This window comes from Coptis chinensis, chromosome 4 (genome assembly GCF_015680905.1).
Source record: "Coptis chinensis isolate HL-2020 chromosome 4, ASM1568090v1, whole genome shotgun sequence".
Classification (NCBI taxonomy): Eukaryota; Viridiplantae; Streptophyta; class Magnoliopsida; order Ranunculales; family Ranunculaceae; genus Coptis; species Coptis chinensis.
This window is the reverse complement of record NC_141459.1, coordinates 106638179-106657303: the sequence shown is the minus strand read 5'-3', so window position 1 is coordinate 106657303 and position 19125 is coordinate 106638179. Positions and strand designations below refer to the sequence as shown.

General features: G+C 39.4%; 3 long non-coding RNA genes across 17 annotated transcripts; 2 read left to right on the top strand and 1 right to left on the bottom strand.

Moving 5' to 3' along the window:
* The first annotated feature begins 5762 nt into the window (after window positions 1–5762).
* Window positions 5763–6509, top strand: LOC147506721 (uncharacterized). Its single transcript, XR_015193897.1, has 4 exons — window positions 5763–5966; window positions 6135–6211; window positions 6296–6381; window positions 6461–6509. It is a non-coding gene; the product is annotated as an uncharacterized LOC147506721 (long non-coding RNA).
* A 493-nt stretch (window positions 6510–7002) lies between these two features.
* On the top strand, window positions 7003–9003 carry LOC147506720 (uncharacterized). Its single transcript, XR_015193898.1, has 3 exons — window positions 7003–7212; window positions 7304–7478; window positions 7822–9003. It is a non-coding gene; the product is annotated as an uncharacterized LOC147506720 (long non-coding RNA).
* A 1129-nt stretch (window positions 9004–10132) lies between these two features.
* Window positions 10133–14808, bottom strand: LOC147506719 (uncharacterized). Of its 15 annotated transcripts, none has more exons than XR_015193881.1 (8): window positions 13388–14808; window positions 13179–13301; window positions 12950–13095; window positions 12738–12865; window positions 12523–12643; window positions 12206–12429; window positions 11294–11898; window positions 10133–11174 (listed from the first exon to the last, which is right to left on the bottom strand). It is a non-coding gene; the product is annotated as an uncharacterized LOC147506719 (long non-coding RNA). The 15 variants fall into 15 exon arrangements; XR_015193882.1 differs by having other exon boundaries at window positions 11309–11898; XR_015193878.1 differs by having other exon boundaries at window positions 11294–11390; window positions 13388–14802.
* Between the last annotated feature and the right edge of the window lie 4317 nt (window positions 14809–19125).

The window sequence follows — 19125 nt, the reverse complement described above, 5'->3', positions numbered from 1 at the left end:
GCATGGTTGCCGCATTCTCCTTCATGAATTTCAGCAAAATTAGGCCGCCTTGTTCGGCCGATACATCTCAGGTGAGGTCCCCCTGCGGATTTGCGGAATAATCTGTCGTTCACCAAACAATAGCTGCGTGCTTGATGTGGAACCTTCTTAGCTTTGGTGCGCTCCACTGGGAGTGTGCCGTACTGGATGTACTGTATAATAGGCTGCATCCAGGATTGACTCGTCTGATCTTCAGATAGTGGGAACAGGTCGCTAATTGTGCAGACGTGGTCCGCTTGGTAGGCTGGTCGATCGACCACTTCGATAAGTAATTGTCGAGGGACCGCGCCGGTGTCGAAAGTGGCTAAAATCGTAAGCTATCTGGCGTGGGTTCTCGCCCGCAAAAAATGGTGTATCGTCAAACTCGCTAAATGATGGAAGTAAATTGTTAACAACTTGAAGGTATTTGGAGAGGTTACCTTCAGCGGTAGTGTACTCTTTTGCAACTGGCGAATCGACCGGTTCTTGAGTCACTAAAGATTTGGATCTCTTTTACTCCGAAATTTGGATCGCGGCGATTCCCATTATTAGTGCTTCGTTACTCGCCCGTTGTTGGACGTTCGCGAAGTCTATCTAACCGCCTTTTCTACCATAGCTCCTCTCGGGGAGACTAAGGCGATTCCCATACCACTTGCCTCGGGGTTCTTTGGAACCATCGGCGATAGAGACCAGGTGTGTGCATGCTCGCTTTCTTGGGTGCGACCTCTGTTTCAGCCTCCCAATTAGGGTCGTCGGCTGGGAAATCGGCGAGGAAATCTGCCACGACACGGCCCTTCTCGTGATATCGCGCGGACGAAGTCGATGTGGTGTTAAAGCCGACTCTTGACCCCCATAATGCCATCCTTGTAGTCTTGTTTTCTTTGTGGAGAATCCTCTTTAAAGGAAGATCGCTAAGCACCTTGATTGGATGAGCCTGGAAATATGGTCTAAATTTTTAGTCTGAAGTACAACAAAGCCGGGCGGCTCTCTATGTAGGAGTAGTTCTTCTCGGCTGGGGTAAGTGTCTTGCTTGTGAAGTAGATCGGCTTTTCTGAATTGTGTTCGTCCTTGAATAGGACTGAACTAATGGCGAAATCGGATACCGCCAGGTAGAGCCCCGAGTTCGCCCGTCATTGGTTTAAGCGAGGGCGGGGAGGTGTTGTGAGGTACTCCTTGAGGGTAGCGAATGCTTGGTGGCATTGATCGTTCCATGAGAATTGCTCGCCTTTCTTTAGTATCTGTAAGAACGGTCGGCATTTGTCTGATGCTCGGATATGAATCGGTTGAGTCTTGGCGACCATACGACAACTTTTGTATCTGTTTCTTTGTTTTGCTTGGTCGGGGCATGTCGATGAACGCCCGATTTAGTCTGGATTTGCTTCGATGCCTCGTTGTGAGACGATATCCGAGAAATTTTCCGGAGGACGCTCCAAAAAGACACTTTTCTGGATTCAGCTTCATTCCAGTTCGTCTTAGTCTGGAGAACGCTTGGTCGAGGTGAGTGAGGTGATCAGCTGCTTTTTTGCTTTTGACCACCATGTCGTCTATGTAGACCTCCATGGTATCTCCTAACATGTCCTGGAACATGTTAGTTACTAGCCGATTGATAGGTCGCCTCTGCGCGTTCTTTAGTCCGAACGGGAGAACGTTGTAACAATAAATTCCTTGTTCAGTGATGAACGATGTCTTCTCCTGATCTTCTTCAGCTAGTGGTATCTGATTGTACCCGCTATACGCGTCCATGAATGATAACAGCTCGTGCCCACAAGTCTGGTCGACTAGTTGGTCGATTCTTGGTAGGGGGAAGCTGTCTTTCGGAGTTTCTTGATTGACGTTGGTGAAGTCGACGCACAATCGGACCGTGCCATTCTTTTTCGGGACTGCCACTATGTTGGCGATCCACTCTGGGTAGTCGACCTTCCGGATGAAACCGACTTGTTTGAGCTTATCTACCTCGTCGTTGATTGCTTTTTGAAAGCGTAGTGACAATCGTCTAGGACGCTGTCGAACTGGTTTGGCGCCAGGGTTGACATTTAACCGGTGGCATGCAACACTAGGGTCTATCCCAGGTACATCGATATACGACCAAGCGAACACGTCTTTATTCATAGACAGAAAGTTTACAAGTTGAGCCTTAAGTGTGGGGTCTAGGTTGGCTCCCACATAGACGAAGTTTAAATTCGCTCTTCGGTTCCGAGGTTCACTTTGTCGCTTGTCTTGAGTCGGCGCTTGGCTCTGGCGCCTAAAACTTTCGGCGAAATGCGTGCGTGCTCTGTCTTTGGTGTGTTGGTAAGCCGATGAGTCGAGGAACTGGACGTCCGCCGTGGGTTACGACAACGAATCGGTGATCGCTGTTGTTGGACAACAGAACCGGGTAGTTCCCCGACATTCTGGCCGTTGGAGGGGGTGGTGGTGGTAGCAACGCAGTCGCTTGTTAATTGATGTCTTTGCCAATGGGGCGATCTCCGGGATTTGAACCGTTGATCGCCTAGTGCTTTGGTAGTGGTTGAGATCGGGTGGTGGATCGAAAACTCTTCTTTGGAGCCCCCGCAGCGTCTTTTTTTGTTCGGCTAGCTCTCACCTCGACCACTAAATCCTTGGCCATAGTATAGTTGGTAGGTTAGTTCTTGTGAGGAGATGGGAGGTTCCTCGCTCTTGGTTGCGGCAATGATTTGGTTTCTGATGATGGGCTTCGGGTTGTTGCTCGGTTCCATCATTCCCCTGGGCCGGAAAACGGATGACGATCGGCGTGGATGGTACGGCAGCATCGATGTATCCAACGTCGTCCTAGAATGGCGTTGTAGGGCGACTTGGTATCTAGACGCCGACTGCGGCGTGTTGAAGCCGACTTTGTCTTCCGGGATCCCACCGAGACCGGAGGATGATGTCTCCTATCATCGGCTCTGGAGCCGTTGAATCGAAGAGGGGTGCAATGGGGTCTATGAAGACCGACTTTGGTAAGTTCATCTCTTGGATGGGTGTGATAGAACAAAATATATCGCCGCGAAATGCCGTGGTCGATCAAAACTCGCTTGACGGTCCAGTCACTGATTTTGACGTGGACCACGAGTGCATCGTTATGCGGGAGGCAGACCTTGTTGAGGTCGACCTCGGAGAAGGTGATATCTCCTGTTCTTCTTCCTGAACTGCGCGGCATGGCTGCAGCTTGTGAAGAGAAATTGTATACTTCATGGAGGGCGCCTACGCGCCTTCGTTTTTCCCGTGAGCTTGAGACGGAATCATCTTGAAGAGTGATCATGTGGATGGTTCTGTCGTGCTCGCGACCTCTGGACGGCTGACGGTGATCTTGATGGATGCGTTCTCGGGAGCGTCCTCTGATATGAGGGCGACTTTGAGAACGCATGTCGCTCCTTCTGGGTGGGGACCTGCTTCGTATTCTGCGAGCCATGAGTTTGTGGCGCAGGTCGCCGTCAGGTATATTAGTGTACTGCTTGATGTGCCCCGCTTCGATCAGGTCTTGCAAGTAATGCTTGACCCCGACGGCGCCGGGTCTTGGGCGGTTAAAGCGGTGAAAAGCGCAGATAGGGCGGGTGGTCGGGCGATCTGTTGGCTGCCTTATCTCCGGGCTTCGGTAGAATCGCGTAAGCTTTGATCTTTTCTAGTATGTAACTGGGAGATCTGGTGAGCGTGGCGAATTCTCGATCGTTTCTTGGTTTTGGTGCGGGCCGGTTTGCCCTTTGTTGTCGGTCGCCTTCCTAGAGGATGTTGCTACTTCGTAAACCTCTCCCTCTTCTGCGGCTTCTTCTTCTTCGCGTTTCTGCTTTAGCAAAGCTTCTTGCAGTTTGATGTATTTATCCACTCGAGCGTACAGCTCGGCCAACGTTTCGGGTTGGTCTTTCAAGAGCGACCTGGTTAGGTCGGTCTTACGGGAGCGGCAGGCGGTTGTGAAAGCCACTGCGGCAAATGATTCCTTGAGTCCGCTTTCCATGTCCAAGAGTTCGGTTTTGAACCGGCTTAAGAAGGAGCTGTAGGTTTCCTCCCTGCCCAGAGTGAGTTGGAAGAGTGAATTGAGGTCACCCCTCTTGCGTCTGTTGTGTACGTACTGGCTTGCGAACAGGTCGGTAAGCTGTTCGAAGCTTCTTATGGAGTCTGGTTCGAGGGAGAAAAACCAATCGAGTGGGCCGTCCTTCAAGCTTCTTTGGAAAGAGCTCGCGATCGTAGATGGTCGAACTCCGGGCGTTGATAAGCGCAAGCGCTTTTGAAGCATATCGTGCTATATCTTTGGCTTTGGCATGTCGACCGTCATACGATGGAAAACGTGGTTGGACAAAGTCCGAGGTGAGACCTTGTGAAGGACTTTGGCAGTGAATGGAGAGGCGCTGATAGGTTTTCGACATTTTACGCACTATTTGAGTGGAATCTTTCTTGACCGCATTCTTGTCGAGCCTTTGATTTAGCTCGGTGATTTGTTGGTGACGTTGATAACGTCGTCCGGGCGTGATTACCGGCTAGTGGGCTTTGTGTATCTACTTGTGCACGTAAGGTGACGTTTTCTTGCCTGAGTTGTGCAATTTGTTCGTTCATGGTTCCTAGCTGGCCGGCCAAAGAGTTGAATTGAGCTTCGAGGCTTGCCATGCTTCGTGGGCTTGAGAATCTTTCTGGTTTGGTTTTTTGCTAATGATTAGTGTGAAAGTGGTTTGGTTTCTCAAATGTCGAGACCACGACGCGCCAATGTAAAGGTGTGATATGATATTCCCTTACAAACAGTCTCTGGGGACTGGTATGAATGGATAGGTGAGACCGAGTTCGGCTTTTGGAGCGAACTGCCTACGTATCTTGCTCTGGGGGCTGGGCTCAGAGTAGAATCAGGTCTGGCGTAGTTCATAGGAGTGGTATTTATGGAGATTGAAAGTGTATCCTCACCCTCCACGTGTAAAGGATGTCACCAACGTAGGGTGAGGATCATAGGAGCACGTGAGAAATATCTACATAGGTCTGCTGTGATGATGAGGAGTGACAGTCTGGGCAAGTAGCTTGCGGCCGTGATCAGTGACTGTCAGTCAGGATTAGTGCAGGTACTCCTTGAGTCATGATTGCTTATGGATAGGAAGTCTGTGTCACAGCCAGGTGTAGTTCGCGTGATGTTGCGACCTGTCTTGTGGTGCGATACTGGTTCGTGGATGCGACCTGATACCACAGGTCGGTGCGTTAGTTCCACCCTGCTAAGCGCGTGCTGGATAGAGAATATCACTCCCCTACAGAGATGATGTATACGCTCGGCAGGAAGTCTACTAAGAATGTCGGCAATTACGTCAGAAGGGAGAGAGTCTCCATTTTCAGTTTTGTTTACACATGCTTGAACCCAGGGTAGGCATCGTGTTATATTCATAATATATCTGCACAATATAAACGTATGGCACAATATAGAAATCTAGGAATCAAATTTTTGCTAATTAAAATTTAAAAGAAGAAACAAAAAAAGTTTAAAAAAAAACCCTATGGAGTGGTTGGAGAATTTTTTTCTTCTTCCTCTAATACACTCACGCAGCAGGCCAGATTAATAAAGATAAAAATCCTTAATTTCCTAATCAAACTCGAACTGTGATTACTAGTCCAACGTAAAGATGGTGCCCACCCAACCACCGACTCTTCTTTTTTTTTTTCTATGACTACCGAAACCATGCATGCATTATTAATGCAAAAATCCTTTCTTCTTTCTTATAAACGTACGTAAAGATGGTGTCTTTCCAAGCAATTGTAGAGTTTCAAGCACACCAACACCAACAACAACAACTCACGTCACTTCAACAATTGTATTTTTTTTTCGCAAATTGCAACATTGTCATTGCTGCCCAATTATTACCAACACTGTCTTTGCTGGATGATGAAGAAGATTTCGTGTTTTACAGAACACCAATTGAACGAGAAGAAGATATAACAAGTAGAAAGAAGAAATCAGTTGGTCAATTGTACCCTGGCAACAAGAGGTCCTTCCCTTTTTCTTCATTTCAGTATTCATTCATTATTAAATAAAGTGAGTTGGGATTCTCTCTGTAGGCTTGCGCTACCATCTGTTGTGCTTCTGGGAGATTTTCTTGGACAAATTCTCTCTCTATCTGCTACTATTTCTGTTGACATTGTAATCTTGCTTTCAGGTTCTTTTCAAGCTTGTCGTCATAACTGTACTTGTGAAGATGTGATTGCTGAATCTGCAGACAACTGCATAAAGACGGTACTATACTAAACTGCTTCTATAATTTTCTATTTTCTTTTAATCTATATGCTACTTTTCATAAAAATAATATTCATATTTCAGATGTTGCGTAACTGCAAAGTTGCATGTGTGCTCCCTCGAATTGGTGATTGTGCTAAAAATGACCGCAATGCAGTACTCCCTGCTAGGTATATTTATCTGTGCTTCTTGTTTAAGGTGGAAGTTTTTTTTTTTTTATTTAATAAATAATTACATTACATGCTGCAGGTGTTGTGACTATGCACTTCTGATACTTGAGTACTGGGCAAATGCAACAAGCAGCTGATCTTTATATATGAAGATCTAATAAAGTGCTGTGTGGCAGACACAATGAGTGAGGTATTATTTTTTTAGGTTGATGGGTTATGATCACTACAATTTTATATGAGAATTGTGAATTCTAACTAAGACTATCAGGGTGTTGGGTCTAGTAAAATCTTATATGTAAAGTTTTAGGGGGAGACAAATGTACATGCAGCTAGTTGAATAGGATTTTATATATCCTTCTATGTCCTAATTCCGTGTTTTGCGGAAATGAGTGTGCACACATTTATGTACACGATTTCGGTTAAGAGAACCAAGTTTGTTAACACCTTTAAATTTTGGTCTTAAAGCTTTTCATTCATTTGTTTTTTTACTTTTGCATGTGTTAGTTAGAAATAAAGATCCTGATGATTTAAGGTGAATTCATCCGTTAGTGAAGCTTTACCTGCGTAAAATAAGTAAAGACAAGTGTGTTTTCGGTTTATAGTTGGTTGTTTTTTGCTTCCGACCTTGTGGTTTAGCCATTTGATTTAATTATGTATTTAAAAATTATTATTACATCTTGTTTTACGGTAGTTTCAGTTAATATAAACCTAGTGGGAAATGAAACTTTTCAGGTGCGATCAACTGCGAGAACTTGTTATCGGATGTTTACAAAAACCTGGCCAGAATGTTCCAGGCATCCATTCTCATCTTTTGATCCCGTCATTCAAAGGGTATTTGTTTCCATCTATTCATGGGATCCCTTGTTAATGATACGAACAAGGTACGAAAACTCAGTGTTTGATGTGATGCATTTCCGTATAGGTTATAAATGAAGAAGGTGGTGTCCCGTGTCCACAGGAGATATGCTTCTCCTTCACTTCGTGATAGAGGGGTGCAATTAATCATTGCGTACTCCATCCCAAACACCTAGTTCTATCGTACCTGGGTACGGAACTTCTGCAATTGTTGCAATGACAGGAGCACACTCTGCCCTCAGGTACACCTCTCTCTTCTGGTCTTGTTTTATCGCAAGCAAAATCTTTAGGAAAAGGTACTGAGAGAAGTCTTGAAAGTGTGCTGCATGCAAGTAAACAAAAAGTTAGTGTTATTGAAAGCATGCTGAGAGGTTTGGATATATCTGACAAACCTTTGCGATCTACTAGCTTGGACCTTGGTACGGAATGTTTCAGCTCAACTACACATTTAATATTACACTGTAATTATTCAGTCAGATTAAGTTTATCCATACAGAACTTTTTTTTTTTAACAATTTACTGCATTATGGATTTATTAACCATTTCCTTAATGTCTAAGCATTAATCACTGTTCCCCTAGTGCAGGAGTTGACACTCCATCAGCTCGTGTTCCGGCCACCATTTCCGCTTGCTGTTCCTTCTTCAAGTCATCTCATGGATTCAGTGTTGGCAGATTCAACTGCCTCCAATATTTCTAGAGGTAGTAGTCAGAGCAGTGGGTTAATAACATCCGATCTTATTAGTGCTCAGGTTCATGCTTCCAAAGATCCCAGGAAGTTTTCCTACCGCAGTAGCCTGTCAACTGAGCCTTTTGTCATCTTATACTGCCAAGAGAACTTCTGAGAGACTGCATGATGGGAGACACATTGAAGAAAATACTGATATGAGGATCAAAGTACAGACGATATTTGAACACACATATGGATAGGCAGTATCTAGACACACCTTATAAAGATCCTTGTTTCAGGGAATCACAAAACAACTTTATCCCCAATTTCACTATGCTTCGCACATTGTAATTCTACCATTGCCAATTTTTGCTTGCAACTTAGAACTTTGATTTGGAACGAATGAAAAATTTGACAGCCAATGTTTATAATGCAAGTCAGACTTCACCACCATAGGGGCGGCCGGGTTGCAGGGGATCTAATGAAAGTGCGTTCGTTTTTCTTCTTGGAAACCAATGTTTATAATGGAGTGGTGAACCTTTTCTTGCCTCTCATCTGGCCGCCATGGTGGAAAAGGTGTCTCCTTTGTTGCGTTCATTTATCAATTTGATTGATGAAGTTTTTTTTTTTTTTTTGGTTTTAGCTGAATCACATATGTATGGATTCGTTTAGTTTTGGACGATTCTTTTTCGGGACTAAGCACACTGCAAAGTGTAGTTTGTTAGCATTTATCCTCCGCAGTGTAGTTTTAAAAGTTATAACTCCTTAGAACTCGTGGCTGACAGCCTAGAGTATCTTGGTTTGAAATGGATACATACAATCTGTGTACTTAAGCTTTCATTTTATTTGTTTGATCCAATTATGTGGCTCAAGATATGAATTATCTAACTGCTCTTTCTTATTGTTTTGCAATAGCACTAAACTGTATGCCCTTTTGGTGGTTGGGACTTGGGACTACTACTAGCATATGCCCCCATTCCCCCATGGTCCAGCAATGCTTTTGGCCAAACCGATCCATTTATAATTTTATATACTCCATATGCTAATGCTATCGGTTTAATCATTGTTCATTTGTTCCAAAGACAAAATTTAGATTACCCTTATGGAAGTGTTTGGTTTGTGATGAGCAGTCTTCTGATTGCGAAAATTCTTAGATGTCCCTCAGTACACACGATGTTTCATCTGGGATTTGGAAACTCGATAAAATGGATGTTTGTGACTCGTTGTTAGTTATAAAGACAAGGTGGGATGTTTTCCAATCTGACTTTCCTAGTCCTCTTTACATGAAGAGATGTTATTCTTTAGTTGGATCCTCTGATTCTACTGTCTCTACCCTCGATGAAGAAAACTAATAGTTTGAGTTGTGATTTGCTGTTGGAGAATGTATTACAAACTGCTAATTTTGATAAAGATAAACTCATCTTCAGGTCACCGGAGTATAAATTCAGTTAGAATTTTGACGTATTATTCAACGTGCTTTTGTATGTCACCTCGTAGAGTTGGCAGTGAGCCTGGGAAATCCGAGAGATTTTCCACTCCCAAATCAGTCATATTAAGACTTCACTCACGAAGTTCAGGGATCAAAAAGTAGAGTTTTCCAGCTCAAGATCAAAGGTACCAACTACTTTTGGCTCGACAAAACATGAGAAGAATACAAGGAGAACTAGTAACATGCCTTCAGAGGAAGCTGATTCAAGATGATTTGGATGACGAATTGCAGATCACAGGGAGCTGCTAGAAGACTGCTTTCTGTCAAACATAGACGTTCCAATGAATAACACTTGTTGGCCTCAATGAATTCAATGGGCACAACCGCACAAGGGCGTCAGTGAAAACTTCAGTGAATATGGTTTCTCCCTGGATGAACTTTGAAATGACTACAGGGTGCATAATCCTTTAGCTGACACGTTTTGCAGATTATACTCGTAAATTTACAAACTTGTTCAAACATGCTCTGGCATTTGTGTTATTCAGCAAATTGTCAGAGTTTGTGACCAAAATCCGTTTTGCACTAGAAATGGAGCAACCCAAAGTTTGGCTAATTGATCTCTTAAACGGTTAAACCCAATGAGGTAAACTACTTAGTGCTGGTGCTGGATTCTAATTTAGCAAAACCCATGAGACATAGAAGCTGTAGAAAAGAGACATAACGGGAAAGCACTTCCTGAATCCTGAGTGTATTTGCAGGATCACCAAATTAAAACAACCAACAAATATCCAAGAGAAAGTAGAACAAAGATCAAATGACCAATGATAGGATAACTGAAACCCATGTCGCACTGGTTTGTAGGCATTAAAACGACGACAACATCAAACAACCATTGACAGACGTTACAGCAACATAAGATGATATAGTAGAAACAAAATTAACATCTCTTTAAGAATCTAGAAATCAAAAGTACTCAGACCAAACATTCAGACGTTTTTTAGAACCACCACAATGGCGGAGAACAAGGTGAAGACTGGACTCCATTTGGATATTATAGTCAGCCAGAGTGCATCCATCTTTGAGTTGCTCCCCAGAAAAAATTAGCTTCTGCTGATCAGGTGGGATTCCCTCCGTCTTGAATCTCAGCCTTTACATTATCAATGGTGTTCGAGCTATTAACTTCTAGAGTATTTGCCTTCACAGTTAAGGTCTTCAAGAAAAATTTGCATGCCACCACGTGGACGAAGGACAAGATGTAATGTAGACTCCTTCTGGATGTCATAATCTGCTAGGGTACGGCCATTCTCAAGCTGCTTACCACTAAAAATGAGCCTTTGCTCCTCCAGTGGAATTTCCTCCCAGTCCTAAATCTTTGCCTTCACTTTGTCGATGTGTCAGAACCCTCAACCTCCAGAGTGATGGTTTTACCAGTGAGTGCCCTCACAAAGATATGCATACCCCAACGTCCGTAGATGAAGGATAAGATGCAATGTAGATTCCTTCTAAAAATTATAATCAGCCATGTCCTACCATCCTCGAACTGCTTCCCAGCAAAGATCAGTTTGGTCAGGTGGGATACCTTCCTTATCCCGAATCTTTGCTTTCACATTGCCAATTGTATCACAGCTCTCAACCTCCAGCGTAATACTTTGAAGATGAAGTATGATGACACAATGATGCCATATCTGGTAAAAATCTGGGGAACTAGACCCGCTCGCTACAGTACTCTGAAGTGTCCATATATGTGGTACGCACATTAGTTTCAATGCAATCTATGCAACCTGCCCTGGAAGTTACAAGCATTCTGACTGTAACTTTTATCCCTCAAAAATCTTGGCGACCTATTGGAAAACATTCCACATCAGGCAGCTGTCTTATGACTTGGGCCTAGCAAACTATCAGTTGAGCACTGAAAGAAAATGCAAACCATTTTTGAATACATAGAATTCTGAGGTATCACCTCGGTAATTCTTACTTCCTCAGGAAACAAGATCATCCATCTAACGGGCTTCATCATGGCACAAATTTCACATCTGAGCATCGCAATACATATAAACCTAACAAATAAAATCTGGTTTCAAAGGGAAAAACCAAGCAGATAACACACTAAATTTCAGGATGCCACCCCTTGAGCAGAGGGAGCTAATAAAGCGAAGGAAATAAGTAATATCCTTTCATCAATAATCAGAAATATGTAATGCGAACATATCCTTTTCATCAATAATCAGAAATACGTGGCAAAAATATCCTTTTATAAAAAATCAGAAGAGTTTTACAAAGACTATAGACTCAAGACCGTAACCCTAACAAGTACAAAGATTAAGAAATTTTATGGCTCTAACTCTAAGGCGCCAACCAGAGACACTACTACGCAGCACACAGCACACAGCAAACAGAAGACATCCAGTGAACTGAACACAGTCGTCCATCAGACGTCACTGTCAACGCTTGTAGGGGTGGATCTGGGCCGGGGGGGGGGGGGGGACCCTAGATTTTGTCCAAAAAGAAAATATTAGACTTTGTACTGTTTGTAGTTAGCTGCTGCTATAACTGTTATACTCGTTCCTGAAAAAGAGGCAACACATGTACGTTCAAACTCTTAAAGCACATGGTGGGATGTGGGATGCAGTGAGTTGAAATGTTCACATACATAAGTTTCTCACCAACTAATTTTATGCAATTATCATCACTTTAAACACACTAGTAAGTACTAATTTAAAACTGAATTATTACGATAAGTATAAAGAAGAGTAGGTATATTAACTAAATATGCTTATATATCTCAATGTATTGTAATTAATGTAACTCTATCGTATGAATTGCCGGTGCACTGAGTTATGTATGCCGAATTTTAAAGATCGCAAAAAATTACTTTTCTTACTATACAGAGTGCAGCCCACCCTGTTTTTGAATTCCTGGATCCGCCCCTGAACGCTTGAGCTCTGCGGCTTACACTGCTGCTTTCTGCGGCTCTAACTACTAAGGCGTCAACCAGACACACAACCCAGCAAACAGAAGACATCCAATGAACTGAACATAATCGTCCATCACACCTCACTGTCAACGCTTGAGCTCTGCTGCCTACGCTGCTGCTGTCTGCGGATAGATAATATTCGTCAGGAGAAAAGTCAACTCAAACCAAAGAAAAGTGGCCCTCACAATTTCTTTTATTGAAGGTCAGCAACTTACATTAGTATCAAGCGTTTCTAATTTGCTCATCTTGGCAAATATGCTGCCATAGAACTGAGCATCATTCTTACTGAACTCCATCATTTTTTCCTTCAATACTTTATACTCGAGCTTTACGTCCCTAATTCCACAAAGATTCAACCCGCCAAACATTCAGTCAGGAGACATTGGACATCAAAGAATTTGCCAGTTCAATAAAAAGGATCAATACATACCTGTTGTTGGGATCAATTTTCAACGCCTTCCTAATATCGATCTCAGCAAGGTCCAAATCAGCCAGCTGGATGTAAGGTTGTGCACGTCAGTAGAGTGCCTTAACATTCATACTCTCAACTTCTAGCACCTACAAATTATCATTGCAACATTAATCCTTAGCCCCCTTGGTTGATGTGATTTGAGTTGTAGGTATAAGTTTATCCGCAGTTACGTTGGTGCAAAGCTTCTCTGCTTGTTTGTAGTCTTTTAGCTTCAGCTTGCAAGCTGCATTATTCCGATTGCAGCTTACCTTTAAAACCTTGGACTGTTTCTTTTCCTCTTCAATGAAGTTGGTGTCATATTCAATAATTTTTCAACCTGATTACAAGGACATTTTCAGTCAGATGCAATAAAACAAAATCATATCTAAAATGATTCGATCCTACTATAAACTCTCTTACCTTTTCATATCATTTAGAAGCCTAAGCATATTTTCCAGCTTTGAATGCTACATTTCCTTCCTCTTTCTTCTTAACAGCAGCTTCAATTTTCTCAGGAGTGTTCAGGTCCCAAGATTCTCACTCCTAATAATAGAAAAGGAAAATTTTAAACTCTCCCATACCAGGCACAGTGCAAGAGCTGTACAAAGAGAAATCTCACTTTATGATACCTTGACAAAGGATTCAAGTTCAACTTCATAGTACAGATTCACCATAAGCCAACTCTGGGGGGATTGTAAATAAAGAGTTTTCACCCTTCTTCATGGTCATGATACCCTGGTCCCATCCTTTGATCACTTGCCCTGCCATGGATACCACAAGAATCATTAATTATAGTGGAAAGGTAATTACAGCTAGGCTACATGGAAGGTTCGAAATCATAATTCCAATCCACAAAATTCATAACACGATAACCACAATAACAAAAGATCAACTTGGCACTACATTTTTAAAATGAAACACAAGCACAACGCGCATCTTTACTTACGTAGAAACTTTAAATCTATTTTAAAATCAATAATTTTCTTCCATAGGCAAGAAATACTAGAAAGGAATGCACATACCAATACCAGATATATGTTTGTTCGCATAATAAACAGTTGTCCTCAAACATGTATGTATACGGTTGCCATAGAAAATAATTCACAAATGACCACTAAAGGTTATCTTATAATCTTCGGACGATTCAGGCTCCAGAGCATCTCACATTTGACTGGATGTCTAAACCAGTAAGTGTCGAAGGCTACAAACGAGCAATTAAACAGTTATATGAAGATGGCCACACCGCAAACAGAACTGGTAAAAGAGTCCAGCTATTCAATCTTGGTGTGTTCAAATTCAGCTCATGACATAATATGAAGCGATCATACACATATTCTAATGCTCCTCAAAAAAGTAACCAAGCTTGAACGCAGTAGTAGATTGCTTCTTATATCTTAATACAATTCATGTAAGTCACTGAAGATGATATGTCAAACAGAATACAAATAAACGACTTTGGACATCAAGCACACTTCCAAAACCACTTATCAAATTACACAAGCATGATACATAGCCAACTGATTAAACAATTGGGTGTTCTAATTATATTAAAGTAGAACAAAATAAGTTACTGTAAGATGAAAAAAACGAGACTGAAAAAGCTACCTTTGAATGAATTCTGATTAGAGTTAGAGAAAAGGAAATATGAATTCTAATTCTTTTCTTTTCTTTTTATTAATTCTAATTTATTCACTAGACCTTTGTTACTTGCATTGTTTTGTGAACGCAACGAGAACAAAAGGATAAGATAGATTAGATTGATATTAACAAAAACTAAACATAGTAGTAGTAGAGCTAGACTCTTCTTTTCCAAGTAACTTCTTCATCATTTCTCTTCAATCTCCTTCTGCATTTCACTTCTCACACTTCTTGTAATGAATATATATGAACAAGAGCATAGATGGATATAAACGGGGTGCGTGTGGGAGCAGTCGCACCCCGAGATTAGAAAAGATTCACTGCCACATAACTAATTGCCTATAAAAATATTCAAACTATAAATACTCGCCCTCCCCTTAATTTTTTAAGGCAATCTTTCACCCATCAAAGTGAGAATATAATAAAAAAATAATAATAATAATATGAAAAAAAAAACTAATAAAAAACATTTCAATAAACCAATGTTTTTTTTTTTTTTTAAAGCTCTTTTGTCGCCACAAAATTATCATTTATCATTTATTTTGAGTCCAAAACCATTACAGAGACACAAATGTGTCTTTGAAGGTTTGATGGGTTAATGAGACTAAAACAAATAGCCAAAAGCCCAAAGCTCAACCGGTAATTTTGTATAATTCTAATCACCCATAACAAACCCGTAAACTCTCCCTAATTTATTTCACTCTCAATTCTTAAACAAGCATCAGACCTCAACCTAAACAAAAAACAAATTCATAAAAAACTTGTGCAACTTGTTACAGGCTTGTCCTAATATTTGTAAAACTCGTTATCATTATCAATAAAATTTTCACTTAAGAAAAACAAATAACAAAACAAAACAAGTTAATTTTTTTTACTTTCAATGTTAATCTTTTATAGTTTTATCCACATGATAGTAGGGTTATATAGACTTATAGTATTATAAGAAGTTAACAATTTGTTGAATTGTTGTAGACTTGTAGACTATATTATATAGATATATTTATAGACATAACACTTGTCATAATTATTTGTAAAAACTTCGTTATAGACTTATAGGGTTATATAGACTTATAGTATTATAGAAAGTTAACAATTTGTTGAATTGTGGTAGACTTGTGGACTAGATTATGTAGATATATATAGACACGGTAACATGTCCCTAATTATTTGTAAAACTTCGTTATCATTATCAATAAAATTTATATTTAAAAAAACAAAAAAACAAATATATAACAAAACAAAACAATGTAATTTTTTTATTTTCAATGTTAATCTTTTATAGTTTTTTCCACATGATAATAGGGTTATATAGACTTATAGTATTATATAAAGTTAACAATTTGTTGAATTGTTGTAGACTTATTGACTAGATTATGTAAATATATATAGACATATATAGCGCTTGTCCTAATTATTTGTAAAACTCGTTATCATTATCAATAAAAATTCTATTATAAAAAACAAAAAATAAATATATAACAAAACAAAATAAGGTAATTTTTTACTTTCAATGTTAATATTTTATACTTTTCTTCACATGATAGCATGATAGTAGGGTTATATAGACTTATAATATTATAGAAAGTTAACAATTTGTTAAATTGTTGTAGACTTGTAGACTAGATTATGTAAATATATATAGACATAGTAGTATCAATTAATGGTTTAAGTGCTTAAGTAGTTAACTTTGTCAGTGACTATTAAATTCTTAGTAGTCAACGACACTCTAGTTTTACAAAAGTAGCTATTACATAAAACAACACCAATTGAAACTTAAAAACAACAAAAACTAAACATAGTAGTAGTAGTAGAGTTAGACTCTTCTTCTCCGAGTAACTTCTTCTTCATTTCTCTTCTCCTTCTCCATTTCACTTCTCACACTTCTTATCATGAATGTACATGAACAAGAGAACACCATAGGTGAAGGTAAAAAACAGGGAGAAAACCACCTGCATCAGTTCGATACCCACATACTTCAGTGTTGTTTTAGTACTGTTCCTCTCTAACTTTTCCAACAATACAAATGAGTTGATCGTTTGTTTTCGGTGGATATTCTCTGACTCTCAAGCTTTTAGCTGATTTATCATTTTTATAAAACAAATAAAGTAGCCTACCATTTTCCCAAATGATAACTACATTTCCTAAGGAACTCAGACAGTAAAACACTTTAGCACCTGCTAATAGAACCCTACACACAGTTTTAAGGTTACAAAATATAGGTAGGCTAAATAGAAATGTAACCAGGGCAACTGTGGAGGTGGTGATGACAACTTGGGATTTAACGGCTTCAAATATTTGGCTCTAAAAGTGTATTGTAGTCTTTTTGCCCAACCATTTTTGCCTAAACTTTAACTCAGCTGCTTTGTTAAATGGGGCCATTTTAAGAAGTTGTGACTTGTGAAAGTTGTGAGGAAATGAAAAGCCCCTCGTCCTATTTATAAGGCTGTGTTTGAGTTATAGTGTACCTGGTTCAAATTTGAACGTGAGTTGGAACTACCTCGGGTTGATTTTAGTTAAAGAAAACCCCTAAACTGGTTCCAGTTAAAAAATGGCATAACTTGGTGGTTTTTTTCAACCCGAAACATTAGATATTTTGTTTATTAGCCTTAAATAAAAAATGTGTTTTTATGGGGGCGTGTTTCAGGCTTCGGATCGGATTATGATATGGATTTACATAATTAATTCTCAAATTTTTCATAACCTAATATGTCATGCCAATCTGATATGATTCATGTTTTCGAAATGGTAACATTTTTTCCAGCGAATTGGAATTTTCGACAAACTTCAAAAAAAATATAAATCGGATGCAATTGAATTTTTTTGAATATTCAAAATTTTTAACACTCAGTCTATTTTATAATTTGTATAATGTATACATGCAAATTCTAGGGTTTTTAGTTTTTTTTTGTACTGTTATTGATGAATGCAAGTTTATCATTGTAACAATTCTAATTACATTAGAACCATAGCTCGGGAATTCGAACGGAATCTCCGAATTTTGTCGGATTAGTTTTTGAAAAATTCAAAATTATATGTTAAGGATCGAAATATTGATAATTTCAAAATATGTTCAAAATATACCTGAATAAAGTGTAGGGGCATTTTTTTTCACCATCAAATCGTTTCCGCTTACTTTTACCTTCAACTCACATAAACAAAATAAAAATCATCCAACACCTATTACCACAAAATAAAAATTATACATATCGCAAATGTATTTGTGGTGATATATAGGTGTTGGATGGATTTTTTGTTTATCTTGAGTTTGAAGGTAAAAAATAAGTGGAAGCGATTTGATGGTGAAAAAAAATTGATAGTGATGAGGTGGTGAGCAAATAAAAATAAGGTGGCGATGAATCACTTTCTAGATAGGAATCTATAAAGTACGACTTTGAATACCAATTAATGTAGAAAAAAGTTATAGAAGTAAAAAAGAATGGAGATTATAAGATTGAACGAATTAGAACAATATGTTAAAAAAAACATGAAGATTTAGAGTATAAAGATATGTAATAACAAAAACAACTCAACTAAAAGATTCTTGAATAATAATCAAATAATAATAATAATGGGTTGGTTCATACAGAATAATAATAGAGAAACCATATTTATAGATATGATTTGTTAGACTCTAAACAATTCAAAATAAGAAATACTTATAATTTATAAATAACTTAACTCCTAATTAAAACTATTCTAGAACCAACTATTGATATGTTTCCTATCCTACATAAGAAACTTAAGTAAAACTTTATAACAAAAGCAGAATAGATATAGATTGATGTGATATTAATAAAAATGTTATTTCATTATCGAAAACTAAAACAACAACATTTTAAACTTAAAACAACATAAACTAAAACAACAACAACTGAAACTTAACTAATATAAACTAAACATAGTAGTAGCAACAGCAGTAGACTCTTCTTCTCCCCACTAACTTATTATTCAGTTCACTTATTCTTCTCCCAACAACTTTTTATGCATTTCACTTCTTCTCACACTTTTTTTGTCCCTGATATACACGAACAATATAACTCCATATGTAAAGGTGAAAAAGAAAAAACGTCACTTGCATAAGTTGGAGGGCCACATAGCCCATTGGTCCCCAAACATTCGAGAGCTCTAACTTTTATAACTCTATAATAAATTCCTCAGTTGTTTTCACTATATATTGTCGGATTTCTCTACTGGCAGCCACTTGCATAAGTTCGATACCCACATACTGCATTGTTCCTTTAGTACTGTTGAGCTATAACTTTCGCAACTCTATAGTGAGGTCTTGGGTTGTTTTCGATGGAAATTCTCGGACTCTCAAACTTTCAGCCGACCGATCGGTTTCATAAAACATATAGAGTAGTTTACCATTTGTCCAAATGGTTATTACATTCCCTATCGAACTCGGGTAGTAGAACACCTTAGCAGCTACTAATAGTACTATACACACGGTTTTAAGTTTGCAAAATATGGGTAGGCTAAATAAAAACGTAACCAGCGCAACTGTGGAGGTGGTAACGACTACTTGTGATTTGACTGCTTCAGATATGTGGGTTTGAGAGCATATTTAATGGTGAGACTTCTCTAGCACCAAATACCAAAATTTGGTGTTTTTCATATTTAATAGTGAGACCTCTCTAGCACCAAACCAAAAAAAACATCCGCATTCGAAATGCCAAATTTGCAAACAAAAATGCAATTGGACAGGTGATGCAACCGAATTTGTTTCCAC